Below are 26374 nucleotides of genomic sequence, written 5' to 3'. Positions count from 1 at the left end.
TTGGACATTGTTCTGCTGGATCGTCTAACTGGGGAGGTAACTGGGGTCTGGCTAGGTGTGGTTGTCCCTGAGCTTGAGCCTTGTTGCCTGGATGCCAACACATTTATGTTTTGGCTCAGGTTGTTGAGGATTGCTGTGAGTTGTGTGGTTGTGGCTGTGTTGTTGGAGATGATTCTGGACAGGCTCTCGGTAATTAACTGATTGTTTAGAATTATTTGAATGAGGGCTTGTTGATGGCAGTGTTGTTCATCCATTATCTCTCACAACACGTGTCCTTGGTCCTCCTCACCACACCCTCACTGTTAACTACTGCTACTATCTTCCCCCACAGAACACACTTCCTGCGTGAAGGAACCTTGGCGGCATCAGGCCCAAACAGCTGACGATGATGGGTCATTAGCTCCAGCACCAATGCAACATTCTCTGCATAGCTGAACTTCACATTGCACCCCGTCTTTGTAGCGGTGCGTGGCTGCGGAGCCACAACACCATCACTGTCACTCTCACTCGAGGCCGCAGCACCAACCTCCCCCTCCTCCCCCTCACTAACCTCCTCCACCTCACTAACCTTCTCCCCCTCACTCACCTCCTCCACCTCACTCACCTCCTCCACCTCCGCCACCTCAGTCACCTCTGACTGGGACATATTCCGGACAAACAACAAATAACACTGATAAAAAAAAACACAAAACACACTCCTCCACTACCACTACTCAACACACATCAAACACACACACACACACACTCACAAACAATGACAATAGACTGAAAAAAATCAAAAGACAAAACACTAAACAAACTTTTAAATAAATACACAACAAGTATGACAAGACTACTTACACACACAGTACAACACTCACCAATCGCAATAAACCACCTCAAATCCTCCAAATACTCCAAACAACTCTCCAACACCAAACACCACTTCATCTCACCTCTCCTCTAGCTAAACCCACGAGGTTCGGTCGGTTTGGGGTGGTTTTATAGTAATGAGCACAGACACTCCTCCATCACAACACCAACCAATCACGGACGAGTGACAAAAACGAAAGTCAGAAAAAAAAAACGCTGCCGGGAATGGAAAAACACTGCCTTAACAATCAAATTACGAATTTGTAAAAACCACACAAGACGGCCTTAAAAAAACAAAATCGTCCGCATTCTACCTTTGAAAAACACGATTGACATCGACATTGAAAAATGAAAATAATCAAAACACGACACCATAGTAAATGAGGCGTAACAAATTCAAAAAGTTGCAAATTCAAACATTCAATGCCAATCGTGATTCATCTCCCACCAAATCGACATACATACGAATTTTAGTAAGTATACCCCCATGATGCCTCTGGTGTTTTATCTTTTTTGATACATGTCCTTTTTTATATAGAATTGCTTTGCATTAATTGGATGTGCTGGTTTCTTTTATTGAGACTATGAAGGTAATTCCAAATTGATCGCAGCAGGACATTTTTAAGCAATTGGGCAAAACCATGTGCACTGCAGGGGAGGCAGATATAACATGTGCAGAGAGAGTTAGATTTGGGTGGGTTATTTTGTTTCTGTGCAGGGTAAATACTGGCTGCTTTATTTTTACACTGCAAATTAGATTGCAGATTGAACACACCCCACCCAAATCTAACTCTCTCTGCACATGTTATATCTGCCTCCCCTGCAGTGCACAGGGTTTTGCCCAATTGCTAAAAAATGCCCTGCTGCGATTAACTTGGAATTACTCCTATATATATATATATATATATATATATATATTATACATCACATTTTTTCAACCCCATCCTCTCCTTAGCAACTTTATTTGAAGCTGTTAGCAACACTACAAAGATATTTTTTAGATAAAAAGTTAAACATTTTTAAAATAGAAAAGAAATAATATTTCTGTGTCATCATGTCCATGTTAGTAATCACCACACATGTAATCACTTTTCACCTCATATGCACCACTTCTGTGTTATCTACATGTACAAATCAGTGGGTCAATAGATTTACTAATTTGATCTGAAATTTGACACCAGGAAATGTGTTTACTTTCACTTTCCGTCTGTGGATGAACAGTTGAGTGCAGGGGAAAGCCAGAGAGTGCAGAGCTACAGCAGAATCCTGCCCCAGCCACACAGTCTCCGACACAGAATAAAGCTAAGGAGGAGGCAGATACATGGAGAGGGGGTGCAATAGGGAGAAATATAGCTGAAATCTACATTTGAGGGTAATTTACTAAATTGTAGGTTTTTAGAAGTGAAGATGTTGCCCACAGCAACAAATCAGATTCTACTTATAGTTTATCTAGCACCTTCTAGAAGATAATAGCTGGAATCTGATTGATTGTTTTGGACAATATCTTCTAAAATCTCACATCCTTTCTGTGAAACAGTCAATAAAATTATAAATATAACACAGTAAATTGCAAAAGCACAGATACTGTATAATAAAATCACTTCCATATTTATTATTTTAGGTACTGCTCATGCAAATCGAGTTGGTGATGCCCAGTTACCTGAGAAAATGAAGAATGGTGATTACATTGTATTGTATGACAATGTATAGGAGCTTGTTCAGATGGAAATTGATCGCAAAGGTTACCGTATTGACAAATCTTTCATCTGTCGAACCACTAGCCCCAGCCAGATGTTATGATAGTGGGCAAAACAACATATCCACATCAATGTTCCATTGCTGATCCAGGATTATAATACTAACATGTGATGTGTTGATCTTCACAATAACACTTTAGGAAATTACCGAATTGGTATTCACTCAAAGAAGTGGTGGTGGCCACTTTTCTCCAATACTCTTTCAAACATGATGGTAAATGCTCAGAAATTACTTGTTTTGATAGCAAAAATCAGAATCAGAATCAGAATCAGCTTTATTGGCCAGGTATACTTGCGTATACTAGGAATTTGTCTTCGGTTTGCTATACAACAGCCAAGTAGGTAACAGATAAGCAGGTGTGTGTGTGTGTGGGGGGTGGGGTGGGGGGCAAGTAAAGTTACACAGATAGGTATACCGTAGGGACACAAGTTAATTACATGTACGTCTAGTCAGTCAATGTTCAGGAGTTCAGCAGGCGGACCGCTTGATGAAAGAAACTTTTGAGGCTTCTGGTGGATCTGGTGGGGACAGCCCTGTAACGCCTGCCTGAATGAAGCAAGTTAAACATGCTGTGGCCGGGGTGTAGCTGGTCTTTTACTATCTTCATTGCCCGCATTTTAGCTCTGGACAAGTACAGGTCCTGGACTGATGGAAGGTCGGCCCCCGATGATCTTCTCTGCGGTTCTGACCACCTTTTGGAGCCTGCATCTGTCCCTCGCGCTGGCGGAGCTGTACCATACGAGTATCGAGGAGCACAGTACTGACTCCACAATCGCGGAGTAGAAGAGGAGCAGAAGCTTCTGTGGGATGTTGAACTTCCTTAGTTGCCTAAGGAAGAACAACCTCTGCTGCACTTTCCCAACAGTGGCATCAGCTGGAGCTGGAATTCAGAGTTGAAATTTCTTATGCACTTTTATTGGCAGATCAACCGGTTGATAGGGAGGTTGAAAAAGGTGAAAGAGCAAGTACAAGTGTTTAATATTTTGTTGGTAGAATTTCACATATTAAGCCTAAATGTTGCAAAGTTTGACATAGCAAGACTCCATCTATTTGCAAAAAGTGCAATGTGAGTTTGCATCCAAAATGTTTTAAAAAACATGCAGACCATAGATGATTACTTACTTTACATTAACTTACAGTATGATTAATACTGCTAACATACTGTTAATACTCAATCCTAATCTATGTTGTTGTTATTATTAGGGGTTTATTTGAATATATTCTTGTTTTCTTGCAAAAGTTTTTATTCTCCAAAATGACTTACTCTATTGGCCATCCCTTAAGAAATCTAAAAAAAAAATTCAACCGATTCAGGGACCGGGCCAAAATGAGTTAAGAAATAGTTATGAGCCACAAAGTTTATTGTGTGCACAGAATCTGGATATAGATAAAGCCATATTCAGTTTGCTGTGATGCGGGATGCTGCATTGTAGCTTACTGCATGGCATGCCAAACTGCGACTATTCACAGCCGGCGACATCTCCATTATTTTCTATGGATGTGCGCATGCATAAGCACATGTGCATGCTGCTCATGGCACCCCAGTTATACAAATGCATCATGCAAATATGAGCGTGGCTACATCTGTATGTGTTGGAATATACCTGGTCATAATGCTTGTACAGATATGTCACACAGTATTGCTGCAGTCATGCTAAGCAGTCCCTCTTGGTGCACCAAACTCTGCCATTACATTCCAGGATTTAAGGATATCCATGATTGAGTCCAGATGGTTAAATCAAATTGATTGAGGTACTAATTAAGTGCTCAAGCATGGATATCCTTAAAACCAGGGGAACTCTGCACTAAGAGATTGTGCTCTGAGTCTGAGTTTGGATACCAAGGATGTGTGGTAAAGTAAATGGCTGAGGAGGTGCTGGCTAGTACCAGAGCCGGAGATACACACTATGTATGAGCCAAAAGGTTCATGTGGGCATTATACACAGGTGCAGCAGTATATACATGTGGGCATTATACACACGTGCAGCAGTATATACATGTGGGCATTATACACACGTGCAGCAGTATATACATGTGGGCATTAGACACACGTGCAGCAGTATATACATGTGGGCATTATACACAGGTGCTGCAGAATATACATGTGGGCATTATACACAGGTGCAGCAGTATATACATGTGGGCATTATACACAGGTGCCGCAGTATATACATGTGGGCATTATACACACGTGCAGCAGTATATACTAGAGATGTGCACTTGAAATTTTTCGGGTTTTGTGTTTTGGTTTTGGGTTCGGTTCCGTGGCCGTGTTTTGGGTTCGACCGCGTTTTGGCAAAACCTCACTGATTTTTTTTTGTCGGATTCGGGTGTGTTTTGGATTCGGGTGTTTTTTTCAAAAAACACTAAAAAACAGCTTAAATCATAGAATTTGGGGGTCATTTTGATCCCAAAGTATTATTAACCTCAAAAACCATAATTTACACTCATTTTCAGTCTATTCTGAATACCTCACACCTCACAATATTATTTTTAGTCCTAAAATTTGCACCGAGGTCGCTGGATGACTAAGCTAAGCGACCCTAGTGGCCGACACAAACACCTGGCCCATCTAGGAGTGGCACTGCAGTGTCACGCAGGATGTCCCTTCCAAAAAACCCTCCCCAAACAGCACATGACGCAAAGAAAAAAAGAGGCGCAATGAGGTAGCTGTGTGAGTAAGCTAAGCGACCCTAGTGGCCGACACAAACACCTGGCCCATCTAGGAGTGGCACTGCAGTGTCACGCAGGATGTCCCTTCCAAAAAACCCTCCCCAAACAGCACATGACGCAAAGAAAAAAAGAGGCGCAATGAGGTAGCTGTGTGAGTAAGATAAGCGACCCTAGTGGCCGACACAAACACCGGGCCCATCTAGGAGTGGCACTGCAGTGGCACGCAGGATGGCCCTTCCAAAAAACCCTCCCAAAACAGCACATGACGCAAAGAAAAAAAGAGGCGCAATGAGGTAGCTGTGTGAGTAAGATAAGTGACCCTAGTGGCCGACACAAACACCGGGCCCATCTAGGAGTGGCACTGCAGTGTCACGCAGGATGTCCCTTCCAAAAAACCCTCCCCAAACAGCACATGACGCAAAGAAAAAAAGAGGCGCAATGAGGTAGCTGTGTGAGTAAGCTAAGCGACCCTAGTGGCCGACACAAACACCGGGCCCATCTAGGAGTGGCACTGCAGTGTCACGCAGGATGTCCCTTCCAAAAAACCCTCCCCAAACAGCACATGACGCAAAGAAAAAAAGAGGCGCAATGAGGTAGCTGTGTGAGTAAGCTAAGCGAACCTAGTGGCCGACACAAACACCGGGCCCATCTAGGAGTGGCACTGCAGTGTCACGCAGGATGTCCCTTCCAAAAAACCCTCCCCAAACAGCACATGACGCAAAGAAAAAAAGAGGCGCAATGAGGTAGCTGTGTGAGTAAGCTAAGCGACCCTAGTGGCCGACACAAACACCGGGCCCATCTAGGAGTGGCACTGCAGTGTCACGCTGGATGTCCCTTCCAAAAAGCCCTCCCCAAACAGCTCATGACGCAAAGAAAAAAAGAGGCGCAATGAGGTAGCTGTGTGAGTAAGATAAGCGACCCTAGTGGCCGACACAAACACCGGGCCCATCTAGGAGTGGCACTGCAGTGTCACGCAGGATGTCCCTTCCAAAAAAACCTCCCCAAACAGCACATGACGCAAAGAAAAAAAGAGGCGCAATGAGGTAGCTGTGTGAGTAAGCTAAGCGACCCTAGTGGCCGACACAAACACCGGGCCCATCTAGGAGTGGCACTGCAGTGTCACGCAGGATGGCCCTTCCAAAAAACACTCCCCAAACAGCACATGACGCAAAGAAAAATGAAAGAAAAAAGAGGTGCAAGATGGAATTGTCCTTGGGCCCTCCCACCCACCCTTATGTTGTATAAACAGGACATGCACACTTTAACCAACCCATCATTTCAGTGACAGGGTCTGCCACACGACTGTGACTGAAATGACGGGTTGGTTTGGACCCCCACCAAAAAAGAAGCAATTAATCGCTCCTTGCACAAACTGGCTCTACAGAGGCACAATCTACACCTCATCATCATCCTCCGATATATCACCGTGTACATCCCCCTCCTCACAGATTATCAATTCGTCCCAACTGGAATCCACCATCTTAGCTCCCTGTGTACTTTGTGGAGGCAATTGCTGCTGGTGAATGTCTCCACGGAGGAATTGATTATAATTCATTTTAATGAACATCATCTTCTCCACATTTTCTGGATGTAACCTCGTACGCCGATTGCTGACAAGGTGAGCGGCGGCACTAAACACTCTTTCGGAGTACACACTTGTGGGAGGGCAACTTAGGTAGAATAAAGCCAGTTTGTGCAAGGGCCTCCAAATTGCCTCTTTTTCCTGCCAGTATAAGTACGGACTGTGTGACGTGCCTACTTGGATGCGGTCACTCATATAATCCTCCACCATTCTTTCAATGGGGAGAGAATCATATGCAGTGACAGTAGACGACATGTCCGTAATCGTTGTCAGGTCCTTCAGTCCGGACCAGATGTCAGCATCAGCAGTCGCTCCAGACTGCCCTGCATCACCGCCAGCGGGTGGGCTCGGAATTCTGAGCCTTTTCCTCGCACCCCCAGTTGCGGGAGAATGTGAAGGAGGAGATGTTGACAGGTCGCGTTCCGCTTGACTTGACAATTTTGTCACCAGCAGGTCTTTGAACCCCAGCAGACTTGTGTCTGCCGGAAAGAGAGATCCAAGGTAGGCTTTAAATCTAGGATCGAGCACGGTGGCCAAAATGTAGTGCTCTGATTTCAACAGATTGACCACCCGTGAATCCTTGTTAAGCGAATTAAGGGCTCCATCCACAAGTCCCACATACCTAGCGGAATCGCTCCGTGTTAGCTCCTCCTTCAATGTCTCCAGCTTCTTCTGCAAAAGCCTGATGAGGGGAATGACCTGACTCAGGCTGGCAGTGTCTGAACTGACTTCACGTGTGGCAAGTTCAAAGGGCATCAGAACCTTGCACAATGTTGAAATCATTCTCCACTGCGCTTGAGACAGGTGCATTCCACCTCCTATATCGTGCTCAATTGTATAGGCTTGAATGGCCTTTTGCTGCTCCTCCAACCTCTGAAGCATATAGAGGGTTGAATTCCACCTCGTTACCACTTCTTGCTTCAGATGATGGCAGGGCAGGTTCAGTTGTTTTTGGTGGTGCTCCAGTCTTCTGTACGTGGTGCCTGTACGCCGAAAGTGTCCCGCAATTCTTCTGGCCACCGACAGCATCTCTTGCACGCCCCTGTCGTTTTTTTAAAAAATTCTGCACCACCAAATTCAAGGTATGTGCAAAACATGGGACGTGCTGGAATTTGCCCATATTTAATGCACACACAATATTGCTGGTGTTGTCCGATGCCACAAATCCACAGGAGAGTCCAATTGGGGTAAGCCATTCCGCGATGATCTTCCTCAGTTGCCGTAAGAGGTTTTCAGCTGTGTGCGTATTCTGGAAAGCGGTGATACAAAGCGTAGCCTGCCTAGGAAAGAGTTGGCGTTTGCGAGATGCTGCTACTGGTGCCGCCGCTGCTGTTCTTGCGGCGGGAGTCCATACATCTACCCAGTGGGCTGTCACAGTAATATAGTCCTGACCCTGCCCTGCTCCACTTGTCCACATGTCCGTGGTTAATTGGACATTGGGTACAACTGCATTTTTTAGGACACTGGTGAGTCTTTTTCTGACGTCCGTGTACATTATCGGTATCGCCTGCCTAGAGAAGTGGAACCTAGATGGTATTTGGTAACGGGGGCACACTACCTCAAGAAATTGTCTAGTTCCCTGTGAACTAACGGCGGATACCGGACGCACGTCTAACACCAACATAGTTGTCAAGGCCTCAGTTATCCGCTTTGCAGCAGGATGACTGCTGTGATATTTCATCTTCCTCGCAAAGGACTGTTGGACAGTCAATTGCTTACTGGAAGTAGTACAAGTGGGCTTACGACTTCCCCTCTGGGATGACCATCGACTCCCAGCAGCAACAACAGCAGCGCCAGCAGCAGTAGGCGTTACACGCAAGGATGCATCGGAGGAATCCCAGGCAGGAGGGGAATCGTCAGAATTGCCAGTGACATGGCCTGCAGGACTATTGGCATTCCAGGGGAAGGAGGAAATTGACACTGAGGGAGTTGGTGGGGTGGTTTGCGTGAGCTTGGTTACAAGAGGAAGGGATTTACTGGTCAGTGGACTGCTTCCGCTGTCACCCAAAGTTTTTGAACTTGTCACTGACTTATTATGAATGCGCTGCAGGTGACGTATAAGGGAGGATGTTCCGAGGTGGTTAACGTCCTTACCCCTACTTATTACAGCTTGACAAAGGCAACACACGGCTTGACAAATGTTGTCCGCATTTCTGGTGAAATACTTCCACACCGAAGAGCTGATTTTTTTGGTATTTTGACCAGGCATGTCAATGGCCCTATTCCTCCCACGGACAACAGGTGTCTCCCCGGGTGCCTGACTTAAACAAACCACCTCACCATCAGAATCCTCCTGGTCAATTTCCTCCCCAGCGCCAGCAACACCCATATCCTCCTCATCCTGGTGTACTTCAACACTGACATCTTCAATCTGACTATCAGGAACTGGACTGCGGGTGCTCCTTCCAGCACTTGCAGGGGGCGTGCAAATGGTGGAAGGCGCATGCTCTTCACGTCCAGTGTTGGGAAGGTCAGGCATCGCAACCGACACAATTGGAGTCGGACTCTCCTTGTGGATTTGGGATTTCGAAGAACGCACAGTTCTTTGCGGTGCTTTTGCCAGCTTGAGTCTTTTCATTTTTCTAGCGAGAGGCTGAGTGCTTCCATCCTCATGTGAAGCTGAACCACTAGCCATGAACATAGGCCAGGGCCTCAGCCGTTCCTTGCCACTCCGTGTGGTAAATGGCATATTGGCAAGTTTACGCTTCTCCTCCGACAATTTTATTTTAGATTTTGGAGTCCTTTTTTTACTGATATTTGGTGTTTTGGATTTTACATGCTCTGTACTATGACATTGGGCATCGGCCTTGGCAGACGACGTTGCTGGCATTTCATCATCTCGGCCATGACTAGTGGCAGCAGCTTCAGCACGAGGTGGAAGTGGATCTTGATCTTTCCCTAATTTTGGAACCTCAACATTTTTGTTCTCCATATTTTAATAGGCACAACTAAAAGGCACCTCAGGTAAACAATGGAGATGGATGGATACTAGTATACTTATGGATGGACTGCCGAGTGCCGACACAGAGGTAGCTACAGCCGTGGACTACCGTACTGTGTCTGCTGCTAATATAGACTGGATGATAATGAGATGAAATCAATATAATATCACTAGTACTGCAGCCGGACAGGTATATATATTTATTATGTAATGACTGATGACGGACCTGCTGGACACTGTCAGCTCAGCAGCACCGCAGACTGCTACAGTAAGCTACTATACTATAGTAGTATGTACAAAGAAGAAAGAAAAAAAAAAAACCACGGGGAGGTGGTATACAATTATGGATGGACTGCCGAGTGCCGACACAGAGGTAGCTACAGCCGTGGACTAACGTACTGTGTCTGCTGCTAATATAGACTGGATGATAATGAGATGAAATCAATATATATGTATATATAATATCACTAGTACTGCAGCCGGACAGGTATATATATTTATTATGTAATGACTGATGACGGACCTGCTGGACACTGTCAGCTCAGCAGCACCGCAGACTGCTACAGTAAGCTACTATACTATAGTAGTATGTACAAAGAAGAAAGAAAAAAAAAAAACCACGGGGAGGTGGTATACAATTATGGATGGACTGCCGAGTGCCGACACAGAGGTAGCTACAGCCGTGGACTAACGTACTGTGTCTGCTGCTAATATAGACTGGATGATAATGAGATAAAATCAATATATATGTATATATAATATCACTAGTACTGCAGCCGGACAGGTATATATATTTATTATGTAATGACTGATGACGGACCTGCTGGACACTGTCAGCTCAGCAGCACCGCAGACTGCTACAGTAAGCTACTATACTATAGTAGTATGTACAAAGAAGAAAGAAAAAAAAACCACGGGGAGGTGGTATACAATTATGGATGGACTGCCGAGTGCCGACACAGAGGTAGCTACAGCCGTGGACTAACGTACTGTGTCTGCTGCTAATATAGACTGGATGATAATGAGATGAAATCAATATATATGTATATATAATATCACTAGTACTGCAGCCGGACAGGTATATATATTTATTATGTAATGACTGATGACGGACCTGCTGGACACTGTCAGCTCAGCAGCACCGCAGACTGCTACAGTAAGCTACTATACTATAGTAGTATGTACAAAGAAGAAAGAAAAAAAAAACCACGGGGAGGTGGTATACAATTATGGATGGACTGCCGAGTGCCGACACAGAGGTAGCTACAGCCGTGGACTAACGTACTGTGTCTGCTGCTAATATAGACTGGATGATAATGAGATGAAATCAATATATATGTATATATAATATCACTAGTACTGCAGCCGGACAGGTATATATATTTATTATGTAATGACTGATGACGGACCTGCTGGACACTGTCAGCTCAGCAGCACCGCAGACTGCTACAGTAAGCTACTATACTATAGTAGTATGTACAAAGAAGAAAGAAAAAAAAAAAACCACGGGGAGGTGGTATACAATTATGGATGGACTGCCGAGTGCCGACACAGAGGTAGCTACAGCCGTGGACTAACGTACTGTGTCTGCTGCTAATATAGACTGGATGATAATGAGATGAAATCAATATATATGTATATATAATATCACTAGTACTGCAGCCGGACAGGTATATATTTTTATTATGTAATGACTGATGACGGACCTGCTGGACACTGTCAGCTCAGCAGCACCGCAGACTGCTACAGTAAGCTACTATAGTAGTATGTATAAAGAAGAATGAAAAAAAAAACCACGGGTAGGTGGTATACAATATTATATATATATATATATATATATATATATATATTATATACAATTATATATATATATATATATATATATATATATATTAAACTGGTGGTGTTGATTGATTATTAAACTGGTGGTCAGGTCACTGGTCACACTATCAGCAACTTGCAAGTAGTACTCCTAAGCAGACAATCACAAAATATATTATACTGGTCTGGTGGTCAGTGTGGTCACAATGGCAGTGTGGCACTGACTCTGGCAGCAAAAGTGTGCACTGTACGTTATATGTACTCCTGAGTCCTGCTCTCAGACTCTAACTGCTCCCCACTGTCAGTGTCTCCCCCACAAGTCAGATAATTAATACAGTCACACTATCTAATCTATATCACTTCAGCAAGTAGTAGTAGTATAGTAGTACTCCTCCTAATAATGCTCCCCAAAATTACTACTACTGTGTCTCTCTCTACTGTCTCACTCTCTTCTCTAAACGGAGAGGACGCCAGCCACGTCCTCTCCCTATGAATCTCAATGCACGTGTGAAAATGGCGGCGACGCGCGGCTCCTTATATAGAATCCGAGTCTCGCGATAGAATCCGAGCCTCGCGAGAATCCGACAGCGGGATGATGACGTTCGGGCGCGCTCGGGTTAACCGAGCAAGGCGGGAAGATCCGAGTCGCTCGGACCCGTGTAAAAAAACATGAAGTTTGGGCGGGTTCGGTTTCCGAGGAACCGAACCCGCTCATCTCTAGTATATACATGTGGGCATTATACACAGGTGCAGCAGTATATATATGTGGGCATTATACACAGGTGCATCAGTATATACATGTGGGCATTATACACACGTGCAGCAGTATATAAATGTGGGCATTATACACAGGTGCTGCAGAATATACATGTGGGCATTATACACACGTGCAGCAGTATATACATGTGGGCATTATACACAGGTGCAGCAGTATATACATGTGTGCATTATACACAGGTGCAGCAGCATATACATGTGGGCGTTATACACAGGTGCATCAGTATATATATGTGGGCATTATACGCAGGTGCTGCAGAATATACTGCTGGAAATTTGGTTAGATTTTATCAAAGATGTGCTGAAAAGGTAGGTAGGTGAGGCACTGACTTACCCCACTGCACACCACTGCTTTATACAAAGTGCTACAATTCAGCCAACATGTTTTTTTCCATAGCAAGTTCTGCTGTGCAATGTACACATTCTCGTATGTACACCTGCAGTAGAGTGACAATATTATTCCTTTTACCTGGGACGCTCATGAATTACACAGGTTCTGTGGCTGGCTGACCTCAAGTCTACATTTCAGCTGGTTTTACTCAGCCACAGAACCTGTGTAATCCATGAGCGTACCAGGTAAAAGTGATAATATGGTCACCCTATTTACAGTATGTACAAGAGTTGCATAACAAATTAATCAGCACAGTCTCCTGGACTGTCCTAGTTCCATTGCATAGCAACAGTGATGCATTGAAACTAGGACACCCAATGGGTGCATGGGAACTAGTGGCTCACTCATGCCCAGCTTCTTACAACTCATGTGTTTTGATTCTAGTTGTATGAGGACACATCTGTACATTGTTAAATGCATTACCAGAAATGACAAATCCTGAGTAAAGTCTTGGTAGGGTAATTCATTTTGTTATCACATCTCCGAGTTTATCAGATTGAAATGGTATGCCTCTTAAGGGGGGTACACATCTAGAGATGTGAGCTGAGCGATCTATCACAGACCTCTCAGCACACATCTCTCCCCCCGCTCAGCACTCAGCGTGATGTGTGCTGAGCAAGGGGGGGGGGGGGGGACATGTGGGGCCACTCACTTCACACAGTGCTGAAGTGAGCGACCTGCTAGATTGAGCCTGCGGGTTCAATCTAGCACCAGCTATAGAGATTCATGGGGCCGCATATCATTATCGCTGGGGGGCATACAAATGAGAGATCTGTGCTAGTCAGATTGCTTAGATTTTAAGCACGGATCTCTCTGTGTGTACCCCCCTTTAGTGAATCAGTGATACATAGAGTGGTCTGCCTTTGCATCAGCAGGCATATGTTAGCTACTTGTATAAAATGTGATTGCTTGTAAAAATGAGTTTCTGTTCAGAAATATATTAATATGTAATTATAAAGTTTTAGCCTTGATTATAACTGCATTATTTACTGTAATAAGTCTGAATAATAAGCACAAACCCATTAAATGTATAAACTTCATTTGTATACAGTTTTAAAAAGAAAATGTTTGAAAATATAGCATTAGCTTTAAATAAAATATGTGTAGAAATGTTGTTTCTTTTTTTTCTATAGTGAGTTTTCTATATGTTTTTTTCTATAATGCATTTTCTGGAGTTCAGTTCAGGTTTCATAAGCAAAATATAGAGTTTTGGGAAAAATATACAGCCCAGAACTCCAGCACATGAGGTCAGGATGGCGAATATCTCCACAGCCACCATGTATTTCCCTTTGGTGCTCAGATAGGCTGGGATCATTGCAATCCAGACACTGCAGAACACCAGCATGCTGAAGGTGATGTACTTGGCCTCATTAAAGCTGTCCGGTAATGTCCTCACCATGAAAGCCAGAACAAAGCTCACAGCTGCCAGGATCCCTATATAACCCAACATAGAGTAAAACCCAATCACTGACCCCTCATTACACTGAATGATGATCATTCCCTTATAGGATTGATGGTCATACTCCTGGTAGGGAGGAGATACAGACAGCCAGACACCACAGATCACAGCTTGGACAGAGGAGCACACAATGACCACATAATAAGACACTTTGTGTTTGACCCACTTTCTCCATGGACTGCTGGGTTTGGTGGCATTGAAAGCAATACAGACAGTGACTGTCTTGCCCAGTACAGAAGAGATGGCTGTGGAGAAGAATATCCCAAATGACGTTTGTCTTAGCCTGCAGGTTATATCCACCGGCCGGCCAAGGAACAAGAACACACAGAGGAAGCTCAGCAAGATAGAGACCAGGAGAATGACGCTTACATCCCAATTATTGGCTTTCACAATTGGAGTGTTGCTGTAATAAATAAAGTTGCCTAATATATATAATGTTATGGCAGAGAAAGATACAGCTGTTACTGAAGAAATGTGCACCACAATGTCCTGTTCATAGGACAGAAAGTCGTATGTTTTTGGAATACATCTCACTTTTCTCTCATCCGGCCACTCTTCATCAGAACATCTATGGCAGAACTCACTGTCTGCAAATGTAGTGGAAAAAAAACAATTTGTGTCAGTCATGTGTTTCTATATTAAACAATGGAAACCTCCATATTAATGTCATCATGTTTTCATTATTTGTTTGTAGGAGGTGTCAGAGGCTTTTTAGTTATCAAATAAATTTTGTGTTACATTTCTTAGCTAAATCATTGACAAGTTTAATGGTTTGTGTAAATACATTTAGTAAGATTATAGTAAGATTATAAATCCTGACAATTACTATTTATTGAATTAATTTAATTTAGTCACTGAAGTCTGTTTCTTTTTTCACAAAACAGAGTTGGATTTAATGGAGTCTAACCTGTACTTGGAAATTGTCTGAGACCCAGAACATAAGCTCTGCATGTAACATGCCAGTGGGCTTCGTTTTATAAGTGGAAGTTCAAATTGGGCACCAAATATACACCACATATACTGTATATACAAAGAGGGACTGATTCAGATGAAGTCACAACTTTAATGGTGTAGTAACTGAGTGATTACTGGTAGTCTACACATGTGCTACAGAGCATGCAACAAGGTACCTTTGTAGTAAGGAATCAGTTGCAGAATGATTAACAGTAAGTGGCCGTTTGGAGGAAGTAATGGGGTGTATACTGTTTGTAAAAATGCTAGTGTGTGGTGTCCAATTATTGGGGTGTGTCTCAGTGTGTAACTACAATCTCTTATGAATAAAATGAGGCACATATGTTGCATCTCTGTAGACCAGGCAGGCATTCATGAAGCTGATGTTCAGCACATTTGATAATATTGTCACAGTTTTGTCACTGAAAAAGATTGCTGCTGCATTGGCACTGTGACCGCCTGTTACAGACAGGGGAAGCTGAAGCCAAGAAATCCATCAGCTGGCATGGATACTACAGCATAGACACATAATTGTACACCAGATAAGAACATGTTGGCCCATCTAGTCTGTCGTTTAAGATGCAGCAGCATTGGGAGACCACCACTGCTAGACCCAGTAAGTGAACCACAGGCTCCTGTACACTGTGACAAAACTATCCTTCTCTAGAGGTGGGAAACTCAAAACCCTTCACAAGGCTTTTGTTGACATGTTTGCTTGAATTACAAAGCTGAGTAGCATGAATATCTGAGACCATCATTCTTTGGGACCGTGATTGTCATTCCGAGTTGTTCGCTCGTTGCCGTTTTTCGCAATGCAGCGATTAGGTGGAAAATGCGCTAAGTAATTTAACACAAAACTTTGGTGATTTGCACAAGCTCAACCGACATTTTTTCAATGCTCGAGTGATCGTAGTGTGATTGACAGGAAGTGGGTGTTTCTGCACGGCAATTTGGCGTTTTCAGGGACTGTGCTAAAAACACAGGCATGCCAGGGAAAAACGCAGGAGTGGCTGGATAAATGGGGGAGTGGCTTGCTGAACGCAGGGCATGTTTGTGACGTCAATCCAGGAACTAAACAGTCTGCAGTGAATGCAATCTAGGAGTAGGTCTGGAGCTACTCAGAAACTGCAAGGAATTATTTAGTAGTAATTCTGCTAATCTTTCGTTCACTATTCTGCTAAGCTAAGATACACTCCCAGAGGGCGGCAGCCTAGCGCGTGCAATGCTGCTAAAAACAGCTAGCGAGTGAACAACTCGGAATGACCACCCATATCCCTTCCAGTCCACCAAGAAATTCTGGAGTCCAGAATCTGTTTTACTTTGTGCTCCTCCTGATGTTCTACTGGAATGAAGGAAGGAGGATTGAACATAACAAAGTCAATTAAGGACAAGTATTTTCAGAAGGGAAACATGGAATACATTTCAAATCTGAATGTGCTTAGAAGTTTCTGACAAAATCAACTGGATTAATTACATGGAGAATCTGAAAAGGACCATTCTATCTTGGAGTGAGTTGAAAACCACACCCAGTCACAAGGTCTTAGTAAGTGAGTTTTCTTCCTTTTCTTGTCAGAAAAGAACTTGTACAAAGCAGAAGCATTACTTAAACATTTTTTACTTCAATCCAGATTTTAATGAATTAAGTATACCTCAAACTATACTGATTTACAGGCTGGCAGTTTAGGTAAACCAGGTTTTAATCCATACTGGATGAAGAATGGAAAATGCACTGAGGCTTCATGAAAGAGATTGTTGTAATGTCTACAACTACCTTACTGGCATTCTTTCCTCACACTCCCTGTTTGACCCATTTCAGTTTGGCTTCCAATCTGTTCACTACATTGAAACTGCCCTCACTACATTCTGCAATGAATAACATGATGCCAAATCCAAGGGCCACTACTCTCTGCTTATTATCTATGACCTGTCTGCTTCATCTGACACTGTGAACCACCTTTTCCTTCAGCAAAACCTTCACTCCATTGGTCTGCACGATACTGACTTCTCCTGGCTATCCTCCTACCTCTCTGACTGCTCCTTCTGTCTCCTCTCATGACTCAACCTCTCTTGCACTTACTAGAAAATGAGTTGTCCCCCAAGGGTCTGCTCTTAGACCTCTCCTTTTTTCTCTCAATACTGTACATTCTTTTTAGGCAAACTCATTCACTCTTTCGACTTCCAATATCATCTCTCTGCTGATGATACTCAAATCTACCTTCCCCCCAACCTCTCCCCTTCTTTCCTCACTCATATCTCCAGCTGTCAAACTGCCATATCTTCTTGGATGTCTCAGTGCTTTCTTAAACTTAACTTATCTAAGATAACAACATATTTGCATAGAAGTTTTTTAAAGATATTTTCAAGTATGAGAGTGCTTCAATAAATGAGGTACAGTAACAAGACTTCTCATTGCAAATGTTTATTCAACTCATTCTATACGAACTGTATACAGTACAGTATGTATCAATACTGTTTCCTTGATGCAGATTATTTTCCACATAGTCCCCATACTTGTCTAAGCATTTGTTCTAATGTTAGACAAATGCATCTTTTCTTACAGAGAATAAATCATGGTCAAATGCCTGAAGCCAGGACCTGTACTTCAGTTGCTTAAGAATGATGTTTTGTACAGTACCTACTGAGATATTAAGTTTGTCAGCAATATTACTAACACAAATGTGTCTGTCTCCCTGCATCAGTCCTTCAGTGTCGCACAAATTGTCATCTGTGGTGGACGTGCTTATCCAGACGGATAACTGCTCATCTTGAAAGACAAAATTTGTGCAACAAACCAAACCTATTTCCATGACATGGCGTTATCATCGTACACCTTGACAAGTTGGCAATGATATACAGCCCCTGATGTGCCCTCTAGATGCAAATATCTGATCACATTACACACACCTCAAGGTGCGACCATGTTTATACCAGCCCTGCCATCTTACACCTGGTGTTGGGACAGTAAGACTGATAAGAGGAGTAGTCTAAAGGCACTGAGAGGAAACTGCAGCATTACAGCTCACAATGATATAGAGAATTTTAAAAACATAAGAGTTCTTATTACGTTACTTATTAAAACAACCCTCTAGATGCAAATATCTGATCACATTACACACACCTCAAGGTGCGACCATGTTTATACCAGCCCTGCCATCTTACACCTGGTGTTGGGACAGTAAGACTGATATGAGGAGTAGTCTAAAGGCACTGAGAGGAAACTGCAGTATAACAGCTCACAATGATATAGAGAATTTTAAAAACATAAGAGTTCTTATTATGTTACTTATTAAAACAACCTCACATTTCTGGGAAACCGCTGTCACATTAGTTAAACCAAAAGACATAACCATGTACTCATAATGCCCATCAAATTTGTTAAAGGGCATTTTCCCAATCATCACCATATCTGATCCAGATTACATTTTAGGCCCCATGAACATCCAGTTTGGTGAAGACATTTGACCCTTTTATACTGTCAAAATGCTCTTAGATTAATGTTAAAGGCTATCATTCTTTAATGGCGATGGCACTCAGACCCTAGTAATCAATACAGAGTCTAAGATCCATGTCTTTATTTTAAAGAAAAATAGTCTATCACTAGCTGGATATTTAGATCCTCCAATGAACCCCAAATCTAGATTTCCCTTAGTCTATTTGGATACTGCCTGGGTCTCAGGAAAGTATTGACAGAGAGAAGACTCTTCTTTAAAGAGGCATTTTTCAGGTTAAGTGATTGATAGAGCAGTCCCTTTTTCAATGAGTGTTAGTGTTTCTGCTGATTATTTGCTGAACACATCTCTGAAGGACTAATATGGAGCTGGTATAGCGTCATCTGGAGAGATGGTTGAACTTTTAATAAGTCGATGAGGAGGTATGTTTGCAAGCATGCATCTATGATGGCATTGATATCCCCATGAAAATAATGTCGGCTTAACACCAACCTAATATTGGAGCATGTAGATGTAACCATGGTAGCCCCAGGATAATAGGGCTTTCAGTTCCAATGGAGATCATCAACTTGCATGGTTAGATTTGAAGTTTGGGAGCAAATAGCAGAGAACTCTGCAAAGGCACAGAAGGAATTCCAAGCTCCTGAACTTTGTTGGCCATAATTAAATTGGCATTGGTACTAGAATCTAGAAAGACCTTGAGCAGTTCAGAAGGTATCCCCAGCAACAAGGACACATCAATGCTAAACTATGACAAAGTATTTTATTTTGGGGTATGTTCAACTGTACCTAAGCTGATCATCCCTCCATCAGTTAGATCTTTTAATTTCCTGGATGCTTTGGGCAACTTTTGAGGAGACCTGGCTCACCATGATATTTAACACAACTTTTTTTTTTATCTCCTTTGTTCAGCAGAAAGTCTCAATTTTCCAACCTGCATGGATTCTTTGGGAGGTACAACAGGAGTAGTGAATCGAGGAGCTAGTTAGAAACTAAGGTGAATCAACTGTTCCCATTTATGTGCTCTCTTTGTATGGTTGAGGTCCACCCAGATAAACAAGTACATTAGATCATCCTGGGATATCCGCAATTTTCTGTATTCCATTTGATTTTTGATTCACACATACAGCTTCTGCACAAATGCAGCAACCACAGCTTTTTTGTTCCATCCCAGCATAGAGGCACGGATTCTGAACATCACTGCAACCTGCCCTAGGTACTGAGTTTCAAATTTAGGATAGCTGATTCAGCTGGAAGAACAGAGTGTAAAACAAAGCTATATTAACTTACAAATAAATAATTCTGGGGAAGTAGAAAGAATGGAACAATCTCATTGGTGCAAAACTGAATATGAGATCCTGTTACCACACTCAGCAATGTCACTTGGAGCATACTGTATATTACAGGAGCAAGATGCATATGACACAATAACACACAGCATGTAGTACAGTATTATTCTACAGATGAGCCTTCCTACACTATTGCTGTCACACCAAACTGTTCTATTCCATTTCCCAGATCCTGCTGTACTCTGCTTGCACTTATTAGCATGAATGTAATAATGCCATACAATTATGTCACACTCCTTTGGTGTAAATAACATATCAGACAACATCTCTGTTGAAGATTTGAAATGCAGGGAACTATTGAATTTGTCACAGTTGCATCTGTGTGACTGTCTCAGGATTAGCTACCAGTTGGAGATAGCGACAGTGTGGCATCCATCCAGTGCCACAGATCTTGTCAGCAGTGCATTGGCCACCCAGCAGTTGAACTGCGTACAATATGGCATGAAGCCTGGCTCGTCTTAGTGCACTATGGCGTGCCTTTGTTGCAAATGTTTTAATGTGCCAAGGGCAGGGTATTTGGCGCAATTTGAGTATGGGTGTATGTGGACACATCTGTATGTCACTTTATTCATTATATTGTATATGAATAGAGTAATACTAAATTTACTGTATCTGATTTATGAATTGCAGTCTCTTTGGTGGTGCTGTGACATGGCCATTTTTTCACTATTGTACGTATAATATTGTATAAGGTACAATGTACATAATATAAATATCTAAGAACAGATCCACCCCTGTGACACACCAACAATACCACCATGACCTACCTAAAATATGGAACATCACCTTGTGACTAAATAGTCACCTCTATGTTACCTTATAGGGCTTTAGATGCTTATGCAATTCAAAAACATTAACAACTGTTGCATACCTCCCAACATGACCCTTTCCAGGAGGGACACAATGCTCTGCTTCTGGACTTTTCTCTTCATTTATGATTGCTGGCACCTGATTTGAACAGGTTAATGGATAAGAAACGTGTTTCAGCACAGGTGATGGCAGTCATGGATTAAGGCGGTAGTGAGCAGAGCATTCTGTCCCTCCTGGAGATGGTCACATTGTGAGGTATGCTGTTGTGAACATTACTTACCACTCAGAATCAAGCTGACAGTGTGTATAAGAAATCTCTACCTGTGTCATTGGACGTTTCTCCCTCAGAGCACACAGCACAGTTGTAGCAGCAGGCATGAATCCCCTCTTTAGGAGTTTTTCTATATCCAGGAGGACATTTTTCATTACATATAGAATGGGGGACCTTGGACATGGAATAAAATAGGAGATACAAATACAATTAGTGAAACTGAAGTTGACTCGGTAAACATTGAACCACAGGAAATCATATACTGTAGTGCAAAGGTTCTCAAACTTGGTCCTCAGGACCCCATGCAGGTCACATTTTCCAGGTCACCCAGCAGGTGCACAGGTGTAGTCATTACTCACTGCACATTTTAAAAGTTCCACATGTGGTGGTCATTATTTCACTTGTAATTCTGTAAGGATATCTAGAAAACATGCAGTGTGTTGGATTCTGAGGCCTGAGTTTGAGATCTGCTGCTGCAGTGTGATCACTGGCAATATAGTATGACAGGCAAGTAATCATTAGAACAGAAGCCCTAGCAATTGTTACCACAAAGTCAATGTTTAGTCTCTAGTTTCTTTTCATTTTAGCACCATTTACATTTCATATCCTACTGTATGTTAATTTATATTTTAACTCAAAAATAGGAAAACGTGGGCGCTGGTGTACTGACTTGGAGACACTTGGTAAAACCACATAAAACAATTGTTTGACTTAATCAATAACATCTGCTACTTGGACTGCTGCTGCTTAATATGAGTTGCTGAATCTCAATAATTACATAAAAAGGAGAAGAAAATGTAAAAAAGTGCCGTCCACAGAGCAAAGAGTGCAATCAATCAATAAAAAATTATTTTAATAGTCACATGACATATACATCAAAATATACACAATAAAAACATTGACAGTATATAAGAGTAACTTGCAGCTGGAAATATAGAGTTGGTATTCAAATAAACGAATCAATTTGTTGGTGAATGTCTTTGATTGATGGTAATATATAGACAAAAATATCTCAACAGCTGTTGGTAAGAAAATATTATTAAAAAATTTAATAAAAATGAATATATATTTTTCAAAAATATATGTCAATGACACTACACCTGGAAATGCGATGGTGTAGAAAGCTTCATACAGCGGACTCCTTCCATTGAATAAATGATTTGTCCAAATACAGCAAGCACTTCCTTAAACGTTATGAACTGTAATAATTATTCCAAAAACTCCATAAAGTTTTTTTACCCCTCACCTGTCATTTAGTGGATGATCCAGGTGTATGACAATGATGGGGCTAAAATTCTCCAAAGCTGGAGTGATGCGTCTCTTCTTTACAGAGCCCACTATCAAATTCCTGTAAGGGGTCAAGGAGATGGTATCTGCTGCTTTGGTAACTAAGAGATGTAAATCTCATAGATAAGGGGCTGTGCTGTCAAGCTCCTACACAGGGCTGGAATGATGGTGCCTGCCGCTTCCGTCCCTTAGAGCTGCTGGCCGCTCGGATCCACTGGAGACCACAGCTACTGATGCTGGCTTGTCAATACGCAGAATCAGGAGTCTGAAAGAGTTCTCAGGTGCAGGGTCAGTGGGTCCGTAGAACAGGGGCACTGCTTGATGCGTTTCTGAGCCTATGTGACATGGCTGTTTCATCAGAAGTCTTCATCACTTCTGACAGAAGCGGCAGGCACCGTCATTCCAGCCCTGTGTAGGAGCCTGACAGCGCAGCTACTTATCTAAGAGATTTACAGCTCTTAGTTACCGAAGCAGCAGATATCACGAGCTGGAATATTGGACTGTCACTGATGCTATTATTGACTGGTACTAGAGTCCTGACTGGGCTGTATCCAGAATGATGACATTAGTGATCCTAAAGAAATGCAGATGGTATTGCAGATAGTAATAATAGAAGCTCAGAGAATGCAGGAACAATAAAGTAACTGATTACTCAGAGGAGCGCAGCTATAAGGCTCACAGACAGAGCTGTATGACTTATGGCACTGGCACCCTGAATACTGAGAAGCTGGAAGCTTTAATCCCCTTGGTGACAAAGGATTGACTGTGAGTATCAGCTGACACTCAGGCTGCATGGAATTGGTCAGAGACTGGTCAGCTGACACTAAGCAAGATGACATCGTCCATGTTGCCGGGCCGAGAGGAGCTTTGCACACAGAGGACCCAGCTCCAACTGCCGTGATGACTGCAGGCATGTGAACAGCATGCCACTGGATTGCCAGAGCATGCCGGACCCTCAATAGCACCCTGTCAGGTAGTAAATGGGTGCTGATCTTAGTAGCCCCCCCTGGAGCTGTGACAGGTACTCTCAGTTGTTTTACCAAGTATCCAAATGTTATCTGCTAGACACATTTTGGAAAACAGTCCTTCATCAGAACCAATTTGCAAGTGGCCCCTGTGGACCTTAATAGGGTACAGATTCCAAGGTAGAGCACCATCACAGAAGCATGCTAAAGATCTGACCAAACCTTCCACATGTATTCTCAGGGCATTACTCATATCCGTAGTGACAGTGACATCACATGATCGTGGGTGGGGCCAGCAAGTAAAATCAATGCACTGTTGTGTTTGTTATTAATATCTGTGAATAATTGGAATTCTTCTGATCCTTTGATTTGTTTGCTTTCTACAAGAGACTTTTTTCTTGTATATGATCATAATATCCTCATCTTTTAGACTTTAAGGTTAATAAATCTGAGGGGAAATGCAGCAAATTATGTATTTGCAATATCTCATTTTTTGGGGGGCTAATTTTCAATTGACAGTAAAAAAAAGCAAGTAACTGCACCTTGGGAAAACCATGTTGCACTGCAGGTGGGCAGATGCAAAATTGTGCAGATATATTTAGGGCACAATCCAATTACTCACATAGGGGTTGAGTTGCAATTGCAGTAGTGTGTATACGCTTGCAACAATACCACAAGTCACCCATCTCTCAGCCTGGTATCAGCCTTTTGTTGTTGTTAAGTGCTATCAACTTACGGAGACCCTACAGATAGCTGTCCTGAACAAATTTTGATCTTAAATCAAGCAGCTCAATGCTGATAGTGTGGTATCCATAGTTGTGATTGTATTAAGCCATCTCGCTGCTGGTCTTCCCCTTTTTCGTTGGCCTTCAACTTTTCCAAGCATAACATTTTTTATAGAGACCCTTTTCTTTACATGATAATCCAAATTAGAAAAGGTGCAGTTTTGTCATTTGTGCTTCTAGGGAGAGTTTAGGTTTTATCTAATCCAGTACCGATTGATATGTTCTTTGTCTTCTTCACATTAAGATGCACACTCTTTGTCAGACTATCTTCTTTGATCTTAATTAGTAGCTGTTTCAGATCCTCATTTTCCACTAGCAATGTGGTATCATCAGCATAACGGAGATTATTGATAAGTCTTCAACCAATTTTTACACCCCACTTTTCATTGTATAGCCCTGGATATCTAATTATTTGTTCTGCATACAGGTTGGACACATATGGTGAAAGGATGCAGCCTTGTCATACACCTTTGATGATTTTAAACCAATAGGTTTCTCCTTGATCTATTAGGACAAAAGCTTCTTAATCTATGTAAGGATTCTTTATGAGGATAATTATAGGTTCTGTATACACATATAGCTTAATGATTTATACAGTCAAATACCTTACTGTAGTCATTGAAGCATTGTACTGTAGATGTCTTTTTGAGAATCCTTTTGTCTTTTTGACATCCACCTTACATCCACTATGATGTCTCTTGTGCCCTTTCCTTTTCTCAACCCTACTTGTATTTCAGGAAATTCACACTCCATATACAAGTGCAGTCTCCATTTGATGATCTTGAGCAGGACCTTGCTAGCATGTGGAGTATGTGCAATTGTTTGATCATTTCCACAGTCTGTTGGATCAAACTTCTCAGTACTGGTATGAACACAGAGCTCTTCCAGTCCTTCATAGCCATGATGATCTCAGCATGGACTCACTTATTTTTGTACATAACTACACTTACTCATGCTGAGACTTTATAATGGTTAATTGGATTGACCCAATGGAGCTGAGCAGGGCATGTCCAAACACAAATCTACATTGCAGTGTAAATATAGTATAATATTGGCCAGCATGTGTGGGCCAGATGAAACAGATAGTATTTTATTTACCTTGAATATAGATATAATAAATGTATAAACACTACTTGAAGTGCAACATGGTTTGATCCAGGATTTTTCAAGCAGTAGACTATGCAAGCATATTTTTGCAATTGGATACTTGCAGGTATCGGGAGTGCGCATGTCAGCAGCAAATCAAAATTGGGCAAAAGGTCTGTGATTTATTTTTTTTGCAGGAAAATCTTGCACCCAGTTGAACCCCCCCCCCTTAATGACTACTAATTATTTAATAAACAGAGGCACCATTACAGTTGCATCCTTAGAATGCTCAGCACTCACCATCTAGGTCTACTGCTCTTTAGATACTTATATGACATCCCAACTGGGCATTTAGAAAATAAAAGGGGTATAACTCAATAATACTTGTATTACTCTGTATTTTATCTACAGTACTGTGGGATCCAAAAATGATTTCTTTAAACTTATGGTGTGTTTACCTCAGTTATCACTGATGTCTACATGATTTCATCAGAAATGAAATATGCACATCCTAAGCTTTTTCTTTTAGCTACAGCTCAGACCCACTGTACCTGTCCAGGGCTTTACCTGTCTGATTACATTATTTATAGTTTCACAATGAAAATACTAGATTTAATTAAGGGCTACACTTGCCCAGGTGTGACGGACCATTTAGCTTACAGTACTTTATATGAAAGCAATAATAATCTTACTTTGTCTTTTTTCCAAATGATGAATTCTGGGAAAAACTTGTAGTGTTGGTCTTTCTCTAGTAATTTCTCAAAAATCCCCACAATGTTTCTATAAAAAGTTCTTCTACTGCCATTTAGATAAATGACCCAGTTGCTTAAGTAGACACCAGAGGGAATTTCTCCTTTCTCGTTAAAGAAAATATTGTGGTTTTGATAATCTGTGTAACGAACTGTCCTCACATAACTGTGCAACTATAAAATGAGAAGAAAATATGTCTTGTGATTAGAACAGGCAATGACACTACTCAGAATAAATACAATGGGAGATACTGTAGTTAATAACAGTTGGAATACTCGGATGTGTACAGCAACCTATAGCAATTGTTACACATTCTCTCTTAGGGGTACATTTACTCAAATTTGTTTTTGTGTCTAGTTTGAAATTGGATTGAATCAAATCAAATTATATTAACCCAGAATCAAATTGACTCCTGTG

This window comes from Pseudophryne corroboree, chromosome 1 (assembly GCF_028390025.1).
Source record: "Pseudophryne corroboree isolate aPseCor3 chromosome 1, aPseCor3.hap2, whole genome shotgun sequence".
Lineage (NCBI taxonomy): Eukaryota > Metazoa > Chordata > Amphibia > Anura > Myobatrachidae > Pseudophryne > Pseudophryne corroboree.
The sequence above is the reverse complement of the archived record's forward strand: the minus strand, read 5'-3'. Positions refer to the sequence as shown.